Source organism: Gadus chalcogrammus, unplaced genomic scaffold (assembly GCF_026213295.1).
Source record: "Gadus chalcogrammus isolate NIFS_2021 unplaced genomic scaffold, NIFS_Gcha_1.0 GACHA132, whole genome shotgun sequence".
Classification (NCBI taxonomy): domain Eukaryota; kingdom Metazoa; phylum Chordata; class Actinopteri; order Gadiformes; family Gadidae; genus Gadus; species Gadus chalcogrammus.
Genome location: NW_026613567.1, coordinates 35,107 through 47,493, shown reverse-complemented (window position 1 = coordinate 47,493; position 12,387 = coordinate 35,107). Strand labels below are relative to the sequence as shown.

At 44.9% G+C, this 12,387-nt stretch overlaps 6 non-coding genes across 6 annotated transcripts; all 6 read left to right on the top strand.

Moving 5' to 3' along the window:
* Positions 1–360: 360 nt before the first annotated feature.
* On the top strand, positions 361–551 carry LOC130378987 (U2 spliceosomal RNA). The gene has a single exon (XR_008895050.1). It is a non-coding gene; the product is annotated as a U2 spliceosomal RNA (small nuclear RNA).
* A 937-nt stretch (positions 552–1,488) lies between these two features.
* LOC130378980 (U1 spliceosomal RNA) lies at positions 1,489–1,653 on the top strand. Its single transcript, XR_008895044.1, has one exon. It is a non-coding gene; the product is annotated as a U1 spliceosomal RNA (small nuclear RNA).
* Positions 1,654–5,595: 3,942 nt separating this feature from the next.
* Positions 5,596–5,786, top strand: LOC130378986 (U2 spliceosomal RNA). The gene has a single exon (XR_008895049.1). It is a non-coding gene; the product is annotated as a U2 spliceosomal RNA (small nuclear RNA).
* A 938-nt stretch (positions 5,787–6,724) lies between these two features.
* On the top strand, positions 6,725–6,889 carry LOC130378979 (U1 spliceosomal RNA). Its single transcript, XR_008895043.1, has one exon. It is a non-coding gene; the product is annotated as a U1 spliceosomal RNA (small nuclear RNA).
* Positions 6,890–10,821: 3,932 nt separating this feature from the next.
* On the top strand, positions 10,822–11,012 carry LOC130378985 (U2 spliceosomal RNA). The gene has a single exon (XR_008895048.1). It is a non-coding gene; the product is annotated as a U2 spliceosomal RNA (small nuclear RNA).
* A 937-nt stretch (positions 11,013–11,949) lies between these two features.
* LOC130378989 (U1 spliceosomal RNA) lies at positions 11,950–12,114 on the top strand. Its single transcript, XR_008895052.1, has one exon. It is a non-coding gene; the product is annotated as a U1 spliceosomal RNA (small nuclear RNA).
* Positions 12,115–12,387: the final 273 nt, after the last annotated feature.

The following is a 12,387-nucleotide window of genomic DNA, read 5'->3' as shown; positions in this document are numbered from 1 at the left end:
AGTACAACGAAATTCAGTGCACTCACGTACTGGTCTAATTTAAAAAGGTAACATAATAAATAATAAATAAAGAAAGAAAATACATTCAACATTTCGTTCACTCACTGCTTCACCTGTAGTCTCATATAAGCCTCCACTGCTCCAAACTCTATTTGTGAAACATGCAGACGGAATAGTGAGACTGCCAGCAGGCAGCAGCAAAGAGATGTAGCGACCTCGGTTTATTTCTCCAGCTTTCACAGACACACAAACACGCACACAGATTGCTTGGTCTTTTTTTTGTTTCGTCGTTGTCTGTTAAACCGCCAAGTGGAGCGACGTGTCTGGGAAGCTAGCCTCTTGGTCTGAGCATGTGTGTGCATCGCTTCTCGGCCTTTTGGCTAAGATCAAGTGTAGTATCTGTTCTTATCAGTTTAATATCTGATACGTCCCCTACCCGGGGACCATATATTAAATTGATTTTTCGAACTGGGAGATGGAAAAGGGGCTTGCTCCGTCCACTCCACGCATCGACCTGGTATTGCAGTAACTCCAGGACCGGTGCACCCCTCTCTCACTGTGAAAAACAAAACTAAACTCCTCCTGAGAGTACACCCGTCCGCCTGTAGACAATAAAGTGTCATTTACAATTCACAAACGCACTGTTTACAATTACTCCAACGATATTCTGTTGTAGTGATGTTATGGTTTGCGTCGAGGCATCGGGGCGTGTGTCGAGTACCTCGGCTCCTCCCCCAGCGAAGCTCCGTATCACATAGGCGAAATGACGTGGCGCGTGACGTTCGAGGCTTCATCTCGGGCTGTTCCGCGATATGGGTTCACAATTGGCACATTTCTACAAAAAGAAGACCCTACCCAGTTCCAAGATCACTTTTATGGCTATGTAATTAATCACACTCGTTCTCAGACATCATGCAGTTCTATTATTACAATTATTAGTAGGCTACTGTAGTTATAAGACAATCTATTTTGCCCGGGATGACTTAAAACCTTTGTCAAATGATTTGTTCTCTACCATGAGCTCGGGAGATATTTATGAACGGCACACTCACACGTATCACTGAAATGACTTTAATTCTTAAACGTTTTGATGTTGTACGAAGCAAACATCACATCATCACAGGAAACTCTTTCTTTCATCATAATTTCATTCCTTGTCCCTAGCGTACTCATTTGAAGCTTCGAGGTCGAACCACTTTGATGGTTCACCTGGCTGCGAGGCTTTGACGTTTCATGAGGCATCATCTCGCCACCACTATTCTGTTGTTTAAGAAAGAAAAAAGGATTCTTTCTGTGGCGTGTCGATAACTCGGACCTCCAGGTTTCCTTTCGTTATGCTTCCATCACGCTGATTTCAGATTCGCCTGTCATCGTGTGACCGGTGGTCTACAGTGTTTATTAAAGTCTAGACATCTCCGAATGCTTTGCAACCGTTCTCCTGGGGAACACGCGTGGGCATCGTTCAGCCCACCTGAACGTGTACAACTCATACTTACCTGGCAAGGGAGATACCATGATCAAGAAGGTGGTTCACCCATAGCGAGGCTCAGCCATTGCACTGAGGCTGTTGCTGACCCGTGCGAATTCCCCAAATGTGGGAATCTCGATTGCATAATTTCTGGTAGTGGGGGACTGCGTTCGCGCTCTCCCCTGATCATGTTGTTCTAAAGAAATAATAGCTATGAATGATACCACCCTGAGCACGCCCGATCTCGTCTGATCTCGGAGGCTAAGCAGGGTCCGGCCTGGTTAGTACTTGGATGGGTGACCGCCTGGGAATGGCTCATGACCCCCCAAAGTCCCTATCCCTCAACACTGGGATCGATCCAAAAGGATCGAGGATCAAAACGGACGGCTCCATCTGGTGGCCACTGGTGGGTGGTTTTATTTTCAGAAATGTCATGTGCAAGGCCTAGATTATCAAAATCCACTAGTCTGCTGGATGTTTTGTTTATTATTTTCATACTTTGAGTGGATGTAGCTGATGAGATTCATACAATCAAGTGGAAAAGTGTTAAATTGTTACATTTTTGGGCTGAATTAAGAAAAATAATAAGAGCCATTCACAGAACTCATTGTTTTGACCACACAGGGAGTGCAGCCATCACAGTGGGGGTGTATTCACACCTCTGGTTGCGGGAGTGAAGACACAAGGACTTCTAATTTCTTTGGTGTGTTTTTTCTTTCCAATACCCCACCCCTTCTGAAACCCAAGCACACTGAGACTCCAAAATACTTTTACAACTTTTATTTTTCAACCAGAATGTGTTTCATTGAAAAGGCAATCCATATAAACACAAATAAACAAGATCATTTTAGTTAAAAGCTCGCCCACCACGACTAGGTACAGATCTACAGGCGAGAACACGAGAGCATGAGACGAGAGACAAACATGTACTACCATTTGCAAACATTTAGTTAAACATGGAGCTGACAGACATACACACATCACAAGGACAGGCACATATAAATAACATTAATAATAATAAAAAACACTCAACAATTAAAGAACACACACACACACACACACACACACACACACACACACACACACACACACACACACACACACACACACACACACACACACACACACACACACACACACACACACTTGTACTTAAGATACAAATCAACAATTGGCTTGTACAGGCTAAAGTGCAATAATGAACATGATTATCCATAGACTCGGGTGACCAATCAACAAATAAAGGCTCAAGCTGTTCCTCCCTTTTGTGTTTTCTTGAGCAAACTTTTGTTAAAACTGAAGCAGACAAATACATACAAACATCACAAAGACATGAAGCTGACAAAGACAAACAACATGCATGACAAAAACACAGATTATCTGAACATGAACAACCACTAAAGGGTATGTAAACTGATTGTGTTAGATTGGAACTGATTATGGTTTAAAAGATTGGCCTCGATATTGAACATAGAGCAGAATGGATACTACAAAGTTAATTTTAACAGCAATATAAATAATAATAAATAAAAAGCGAACAAAAGAACTTCAAGTAAATCTGCAAAGTGCCTTTTTTTTGAACGATATAAATAAATAGATAGTGCTTAATGAAGCACTTTAAAAAACACACACAAAGACAAAGACAAACACACACAAACAAGCCTCTTTCTCTCTCTTACAGATGGCACAGGAACAGTGGCATCACAGAGGTAAGTTATTCACACACACACACACACACACACACACACACACACACACACACACACACATACACACACGCATTTCCAGGTATTTACACAGTCCTCCTGTCCAACTCTGCATCCACGACACTCTTAAAGTGTTCAAAGTTGTCATACACCACATTGTAAAAGCCAGGGGTAGTGGACTTCCTAGTGGATGGACAGTAGGAAAACATTTTCTGCATGCTTCCAGCCACTTTGTCCTTGAAAGGGTTGTACCTCTTCCACTGTCCACCACAGTTTGGCATGTGGCAAGCCCCACATGGCCTTGAGGACTTGTTAGGCATGAATGTCTTCACTGTTGGTGCAGGAGGGACAAGGCTCTGGCTGCAGGATGGCCCACGAAACAGGACGGAGGGGGCCTGTGGCTGTGCGGGGAGGACCAGCAGTATGGGTGCTGCCGACACAGGGGGTGGGCCGTAGGTCAACGCAGCAGGTGGCCTCGGCTGGAGGTGGGTGGGCGCAGGAGGCCTCGGCAGAATGGGGGTGAGCGCAGCAGGCTTCAGCCGGGTGGAGGACGACAAACCCAGTGGGCTGAACGGGCCGGTTCGCTGGAGTCACAGGCTCATCAACAAATAATCTGGAAATATAAAATACACATGTGATCAGTATTGATATGACGTGTGTGCTATTTGCTTTCCACAGCCAACAGGTGAAACAAAGTGCTTATGACAACTTAGCTCCGCTTCTCACCACGTCTCTTTCCAGCCTGGTGATGGATGTGCCGGTACTGGACCTGAGGCCGGTCTGGCGGAGCAGTCGCTCCTTCTGCCACTTCAGCAGCTCGTTCTGCTCTCCCTGCTGGCAGTACTGGAACAGCAGCCACACCAGCCAGCCGACATCATTCTCCACAAGCCACCTGAAGGTCTGACCGGCGTGCTTCCCGAACGTGATGACCAGCTGACCTTTCCAAAGGTCTCTGCTGTCTTGAGATCCAGCCATTTAGGGTCAACAACAGTGCTGCTGCGGGCCTCTGCCACAGACCTTGCTGCCTCTGTACAGTACAGCCTGGCCTCTCCTAGCCGGTACAAAATGATGTTGGGGTACTGGTGTAGCTGTTGATGGCTGACCAGCGATGGTTTAGTGGCCAAGCTCTTCCCGCAGACATCACAGGTAAAGGTCTCCCTGGCGTCTGCATGGATCTTCAGATGACTCGCCAGGTTGGACTTTTCACCGAATGTCTTGTCGCACACGGTGCACTGATGTGTAGGCATGTTCCATCTGGTACTGTAAAACATGAATAAATGAGTAAAACTAAAAGCAGATCATTTAGATTGACAATATGTAGCCCTTTATTATACAGAAATCTGCTGTTGGTGTATTAGCCTAGGACAACAAGCTCGCCAGATTGTCAAGAGATTAACACGGTCGCCAAATTGCTTCATGTTACAATTACTCTCGCATCAGCTGTTGTCTCAACAGTCACATTTACCCATATTAACACATATCCACATCAAATTGACCAAGAAAACGTTGATTGTCGCCGAAAAGCAACAAGTTTGCAGGTATGCGACGTAGCCCTTACTATTGTAAACAGTGTCGTTAGCCGCGCCTAGCTATCGTCACAAAACACACATTAATCAGCTTATTATTTCAACAACCCTTGGGTGAATATAGTAATGCCATACACCGTTGGAAAGCTTAGATTGCCACGATTAAAACGAGACTTCCCACGGGTAATATGGTTGCTCACCGACAAAACGGCGATAGGTTGACTAAAGTCTACCCAGCAGCTAAAAACGTAACCTCTACGTCTTCCCTTTATACACAACGACCACGTTATGACACGGTCGAAATCTTTTCTCTTTCTACAAAATCGAAACAGCTTAATACAAACCGTAAAAAAAAATGTCTAATTATTAACTAGCAAACGATGCAGGGGATAAAATTTACCTGAGTGAATCCTCCGTTGACTGCTTCACCGGGGAATACCACGTGCTGTAAGCTATTTTCTTTTTCAACTCGAGCTCATTGGCTGCAATAGAGTTCCGGGTGTTATAGATATATATTTATTTGTCATTGGACAGAAGTACAACGAAATTCAGTGCACTCACGTACTGGTCTAATTTAAAAAGGTAACATAATAAATAATAAAGAAAGAAAGAAAATACATTCAACATTTCGTTCACTCACTGCTTCACCTGTAGTCTCATATAAGCCTCCACTGCTCCAAACTCTATTTGTGAAACATGCAGACGGAATAGTGAGACTGCCAGCAGGCAGCAGCAAAGAGATGTAGCGACCTCGGTTTATTTCTCCAGCTTTCACAGACACACAAACACGCACACAGATTGCTTGGTCTTTTTTTTGTTTCGTCGTTGTCTGTTAAACCGCCAAGTGGAGCGACGTGTCTGGGAAGCTAGCCTCTTGGTCTGAGCATGTGTGTGCATCGCTTCTCGGCCTTTTGGCTAAGATCAAGTGTAGTATCTGTTCTTATCAGTTTAATATCTGATACGTCCCCTACCCGGGGACCATATATTAAATTGATTTTTCGAACTGGGAGATGGAAAAGGGGCTTGCTCCGTCCACTCCACGCATCGACCTGGTATTGCAGTAACTCCAGGACCGGTGCACCCCTCTCTCACTGTGAAAAACAAAACTAAACTCCTCCTGAGAGTACACCCGTCCGCCTGTAGACAATAAAGTGTCATTTACAATTCACAAACGCACTGTTTACAATTACTCCAACGATATTCTGTTGTAGTGATGTTATGGTTTGCGTCGAGGCATCGGGGCGTGTGTCGAGTACCTCGGCTCCTCCCCCAGCGAAGCTCCGTATCACATAGGCGAAATGACGTGGCGCGTGACGTTCGAGGCTTCATCTCGGGCTGTTCCGCGATATGGGTTCACAATTGGCACATTTCTACAAAAAGAAGACCCTACCCAGTTCCAAGATCACTTTTATGGCTATGTAATTAATCACACTCGTTCTCAGACAGTCATGCAGTTCTATTATTACAATTATTAGTAGGCTACTGTAGTTATAAGACAATCTATTTTGCCCGGGATGACTTAAAACCTTTGTCAAATGATTTGTTCTCTACCATGAGCTCGGGAGATATTTATGAACGGCACACTCACACGTATCACTGAAATGACTTTAATTCTTAAACGTTTTGATGTTGTACGAAGCAAACATCACATCATCACAGGAAACTCTTTCTTTCATCATAATTTCATTCCTTGTCCCTAGCGTACTCATTTGAAGCTTCGAGGTCGAACCACTTTGATGGTTCACCTGGCTGCGAGGCTTTGACGTTTCATGAGGCATCATCTCGCCACCACTATTCTGTTGTTTAAGAAAGAAAAAAGGATTCTTTCTGTGGCGTGTCGATAACTCGGACCTCCAGGTTTCCTTTCGTTATGCTTCCATCACGCTGATTTCAGATTCGCCTGTCATCGTGTGACCGGTGGTCTACAGTGTTTATTAAAGTCTAGACATCTCCGAATGCTTTGCAACCGTTCTCCTGGGGAACACGCGTGGGCATCGTTCAGCCCACCTGAACGTGTACAACTCATACTTACCTGGCAAGGGAGATACCATGATCAAGAAGGTGGTTCACCCATAGCGAGGCTCAGCCATTGCACTGAGGCTGTTGCTGACCCGTGCGAATTCCCCAAATGTGGGAATCTCGATTGCATAATTTCTGGTAGTGGGGGACTGCGTTCGCGCTCTCCCCTGATCATGTTGTTCTAAAGAAATAATAGCTATGAATGATACCACCCTGAGCACGCCCGATCTCGTCTGATCTCGGAGGCTAAGCAGGGTCCGGCCTGGTTAGTACTTGGATGGGTGACCGCCTGGGAATGGCTCATGACCCCCCAAAGTCCCTATCCCTCAACACTGGGATCGATCCAAAAGGATCGAGGATCAAAACGGACGGCTCCATCTGGTGGCCACTGGTGGGTGGTTTTATTTTCAGAAATGTCATGTGCAAGGCCTAGATTATCAAAATCCACTAGTCTGCTGGATGTTTTGTTTATTATTTTCATACTTTGAGTGGATGTAGCTGATGAGATTCATACAATCAAGTGGAAAAGTGTTAAATTGTTACATTTTTGGGCTGAATTAAGAAAAATAATAAGAGCCATTCACAGAACTCATTGTTTTGACCACACAGGGAGTGCAGCCATCACAGTGGGGGTGTATTCACACCTCTGGTTGCGGGAGTGAAGACACAAGGACTTCTAATTTCTTTGGTGTGTTTTTTCTTTCCAATACCCCACCCCTTCTGAAACCCAAGCACACTGAGACTCCAAAATACTTTTACAACTTTTATTTTTCAACCAGAATGTGTTTCATTGAAAAGGCAATCCATATAAACACAAATAAACAAGATCATTTTAGTTAAAAGCTCGCCCACCACGACTAGGTACAGATCTACAGGCGAGAACACGAGAGCATGAGACGAGAGACAAACATGTACTACCATTTGCAAACATTTAGTTAAACATGGAGCTGACAGACATACACACATCACAAGGACAGGCACATATAAATAACATTAATAATAATAAAAAACACTCAACAATTAAAGAACACACACACACACACACACACACACACACACACACACACACACACACACACACACACACACACACACACACACACACACACACACACACACACACACACTTGTACTTAAGATACAAATCAACAATTGGCTTGTACAGGCTAAAGTGCAATAATGAACATGATTATCCATAGACTCGGGTGACCAATCAACAAATAAAGGCTCAAGCTGTTCCTCCCTTTTGTGTTTTCTTGAGCAAACTTTTGTTAAAACTGAAGCAGACAAATACATACAAACATCACAAAGACATGAAGCTGACAAAGACAAACAACATGCATGACAAAAACACAGATTATCTGAACATGAACAACCACTAAAGGGTATGTAAACTGATTGTGTTAGATTGGAACTGATTATGGTTTAAAAGATTGGCCTCGATATTGAACATAGAGCAGAATGGATACTACAAAGTTAATTTTAACAGCAATATAAATAATAATAAATAAAAAGCGAACAAAAGAACTTCAAGTAAATCTGCAAAGTGCCTTTTTTTTTAACGATATAAATAAATAGATAGTGCTTAATGAAGCACTTTAAAAAACACACACAAAGACAAAGACAAACACACACAAACAAGCCTCTTTCTCTCTCTTACAGATGGCACAGGAACAGTGGCATCACAGAGGTAAGTTATTCACACACACACACACACACACACACACACACACACACACACACATACACACACGCATTTCCAGGTATTTACACAGTCCTCCTGTCCAACTCTGCATCCACGACACTCTTAAAGTGTTCAAAGTTGTCATACACCACATTGTAAAAGCCAGGGGTAGTGGACTTCCTAGTGGATGGACAGTAGGAAAACATTTTCTGCATGCTTCCAGCCACTTTGTCCTTGAAAGGGTTGTACCTCTTCCACTGTCCACCACAGTTTGGCATGTGGCAAGCCCCACATGGCCTTGAGGACTTGTTAGGCATGAATGTCTTCACTGTTGGTGCAGGAGGGACAAGGCTCTGGCTGCAGGATGGCCCACGAAACAGGACGGAGGGGGCCTGTGGCTGTGCGGGGAGGACCAGCAGTATGGGTGCTGCCGACACAGGGGGTGGGCCGTAGGTCAACGCAGCAGGTGGCCTCGGCTGGAGGTGGGTGGGCGCAGGAGGCCTCGGCAGAATGGGGGTGAGCGCAGCAGGCTTCAGCCGGGTGGAGGACGACAAACCCAGTGGGCTGAACGGGCCGGTTCGCTGGAGTCACAGGCTCATCAACAAATAATCTGGAAATATAAAATACACATGTGATCAGTATTGATATGACGTGTGTGCTATTTGCTTTCCACAGCCAACAGGTGAAACAAAGTGCTTATGACAACTTAGCTCCGCTTCTCACCACGTCTCTTTCCAGCCTGGTGATGGATGTGCCGGTACTGGACCTGAGGCCGGTCTGGCGGAGCAGTCGCTCCTTCTGCCACTTCAGCAGCTCGTTCTGCTCTCCCTGCTGGCAGTACTGGAACAGCAGCCACACCAGCCAGCCGACATCATTCTCCACAAGCCACCTGAAGGTCTGACCGGCGTGCTTCCCGAACGTGATGACCAGCTGACCTTTCCAAAGGTCTCTGCTGTCTTGAGATCCAGCCATTTAGGGTCAACAACAGTGCTGCTGCGGGCCTCTGCCACAGACCTTGCTGCCTCTGTACAGTACAGCCTGGCCTCTCCTAGCCGGTACAAAATGATGTTGGGGTACTGGTGTAGCTGTTGATGGCTGACCAGCGATGGTTTAGTGGCCAAGCTCTTCCCGCAGACATCACAGGTAAAGGTCTCCCTGGCGTCTGCATGGATCTTCAGATGACTCGCCAGGTTGGACTTTTCACCGAATGTCTTGTCGCACACGGTGCACTGATGTGTAGGCATGTTCCATCTGGTACTGTAAAACATGAATAAATGAGTAAAACTAAAAGCAGATCATTTAGATTGACAATATGTAGCCCTTTATTATACAGAAATCTGCTGTTGGTGTATTAGCCTAGGACAACAAGCTCGCCAGATTGTCAAGAGATTAACACGGTCGCCAAATTGCTTCATGTTACAATTACTCTCGCATCAGCTGTTGTCTCAACAGTCACATTTACCCATATTAACACATATCCACATCAAATTGACCAAGAAAACGTTGATTGTCGCCGAAAAGCAACAAGTTTGCAGGTATGCGACGTAGCCCTTACTATTGTAAACAGTGTCGTTAGCCGCGCCTAGCTATCGTCACAAAACACACATTAATCAGCTTATTATTTCAACAACCCTTGGGTGAATATAGTAATGCCATACACCGTTGGAAAGCTTAGATTGCCACGATTAAAACGAGACTTCCCACGGGTAATATGGTTGCTCACCGACAAAACGGCGATAGGTTGACTAAAGTCTACCCAGCAGCTAAAAACGTAACCTCTACGTCTTCCCTTTATACACAACGACCACGTTATGACACGGTCGAAATCTTTTCTCTTTCTACAAAATCGAAACAGCTTAATACAAACCGTAAAAAAAAATGTCTAATTATTAACTAGCAAACGATGCAGGGGATAAAATTTACCTGAGTGAATCCTCCGTTGACTGCTTCACCGGGGAATACCACGTGCTGTAAGCTATTTTCTTTTTCAACTCGAGCTCATTGGCTGCAATAGAGTTCCGGGTGTTATAGATATATATTTATTTGTCATTGGACAGAAGTACAACGAAATTCAGTGCACTCACGTACTGGTCTAATTTAAAAAGGTAACATAATAAATAATAAATAAAGAAAGAAAATACATTCAACATTTCGTTCACTCACTGCTTCACCTGTAGTCTCATATAAGCCTCCACTGCTCCAAACTCTATTTGTGAAACATGCAGACGGAATAGTGAGACTGCCAGCAGGCAGCAGCAAAGAGATGTAGCGACCTCGGTTTATTTCTCCAGCTTTCACAGACACACAAACACGCACACAGATTGCTTGGTCTTTTTTTTGTTTCGTCGTTGTCTGTTAAACCGCCAAGTGGAGCGACGTGTCTGGGAAGCTAGCCTCTTGGTCTGAGCATGTGTGTGCATCGCTTCTCGGCCTTTTGGCTAAGATCAAGTGTAGTATCTGTTCTTATCAGTTTAATATCTGATACGTCCCCTACCCGGGGACCATATATTAAATTGATTTTTCGAACTGGGAGATGGAAAAGGGGCTTGCTCCGTCCACTCCACGCATCGACCTGGTATTGCAGTAACTCCAGGACCGGTGCACCCCTCTCTCACTGTGAAAAACAAAACTAAACTCCTCCTGAGAGTACACCCGTCCGCCTGTAGACAATAAAGTGTCATTTACAATTCACAAACGCACTGTTTACAATTACTCCAACGATATTCTGTTGTAGTGATGTTATGGTTTGCGTCGAGGCATCGGGGCGTGTGTCGAGTACCTCGGCTCCTCCCCCAGCGAAGCTCCGTATCACATAGGCGAAATGACGTGGCGCGTGACGTTCGAGGCTTCATCTCGGGCTGTTCCGCGATATGGGTTCACAATTGGCACATTTCTACAAAAAGAAGACCCTACCCAGTTCCAAGATCACTTTTATGGCTATGTAATTAATCACACTCGTTCTCAGACATCATGCAGTTCTATTATTACAATTATTAGTAGGCTACTGTAGTTATAAGACAATCTATTTTGCCCGGGATGACTTAAAACCTTTGTCAAATGATTTGTTCTCTACCATGAGCTCGGGAGATATTTATGAACGGCACACTCACACGTATCACTGAAATGACTTTAATTCTTAAACGTTTTGATGTTGTACGAAGCAAACATCACATCATCACAGGAAACTCTTTCTTTCATCATAATTTCATTCCTTGTCCCTAGCGTACTCATTTGAAGCTTCGAGGTCGAACCACTTTGATGGTTCACCTGGCTGCGAGGCTTTGACGTTTCATGAGGCATCATCTCGCCACCACTATTCTGTTGTTTAAGAAAGAAAAAAGGATTCTTTCTGTGGCGTGTCGATAACTCGGACCTCCAGGTTTCCTTTCGTTATGCTTCCATCACGCTGATTTCAGATTCGCCTGTCATCGTGTGACCGGTGGTCTACAGTGTTTATTAAAGTCTAGACATCTCCGAATGCTTTGCAACCGTTCTCCTGGGGAACACGCGTGGGCATCGTTCAGCCCACCTGAACGTGTACAACTCATACTTACCTGGCAAGGGAGATACCATGATCAAGAAGGTGGTTCACCCATAGCGAGGCTCAGCCATTGCACTGAGGCTGTTGCTGACCCGTGCGAATTCCCCAAATGTGGGAATCTCGATTGCATAATTTCTGGTAGTGGGGGACTGCGTTCGCGCTCTCCCCTGATCATGTTGTTCTAAAGAAATAATAGCTATGAATGATACCACCCTGAGCACGCCCGATCTCGTCTGATCTCGGAGGCTAAGCAGGGTCCGGCCTGGTTAGTACTTGGATGGGTGACCGCCTGGGAATGGCTCATGACCCCCCAAAGTCCCTATCCCTCAACACTGGGATCGATCCAAAAGGATCGAGGATCAAAACGGACGGCTCCATCTGGTGGCCAATGGTGGGTGGTTTTATTTTCAGAAATGTCATGTGCAAGGCCTAGATTATCAAAA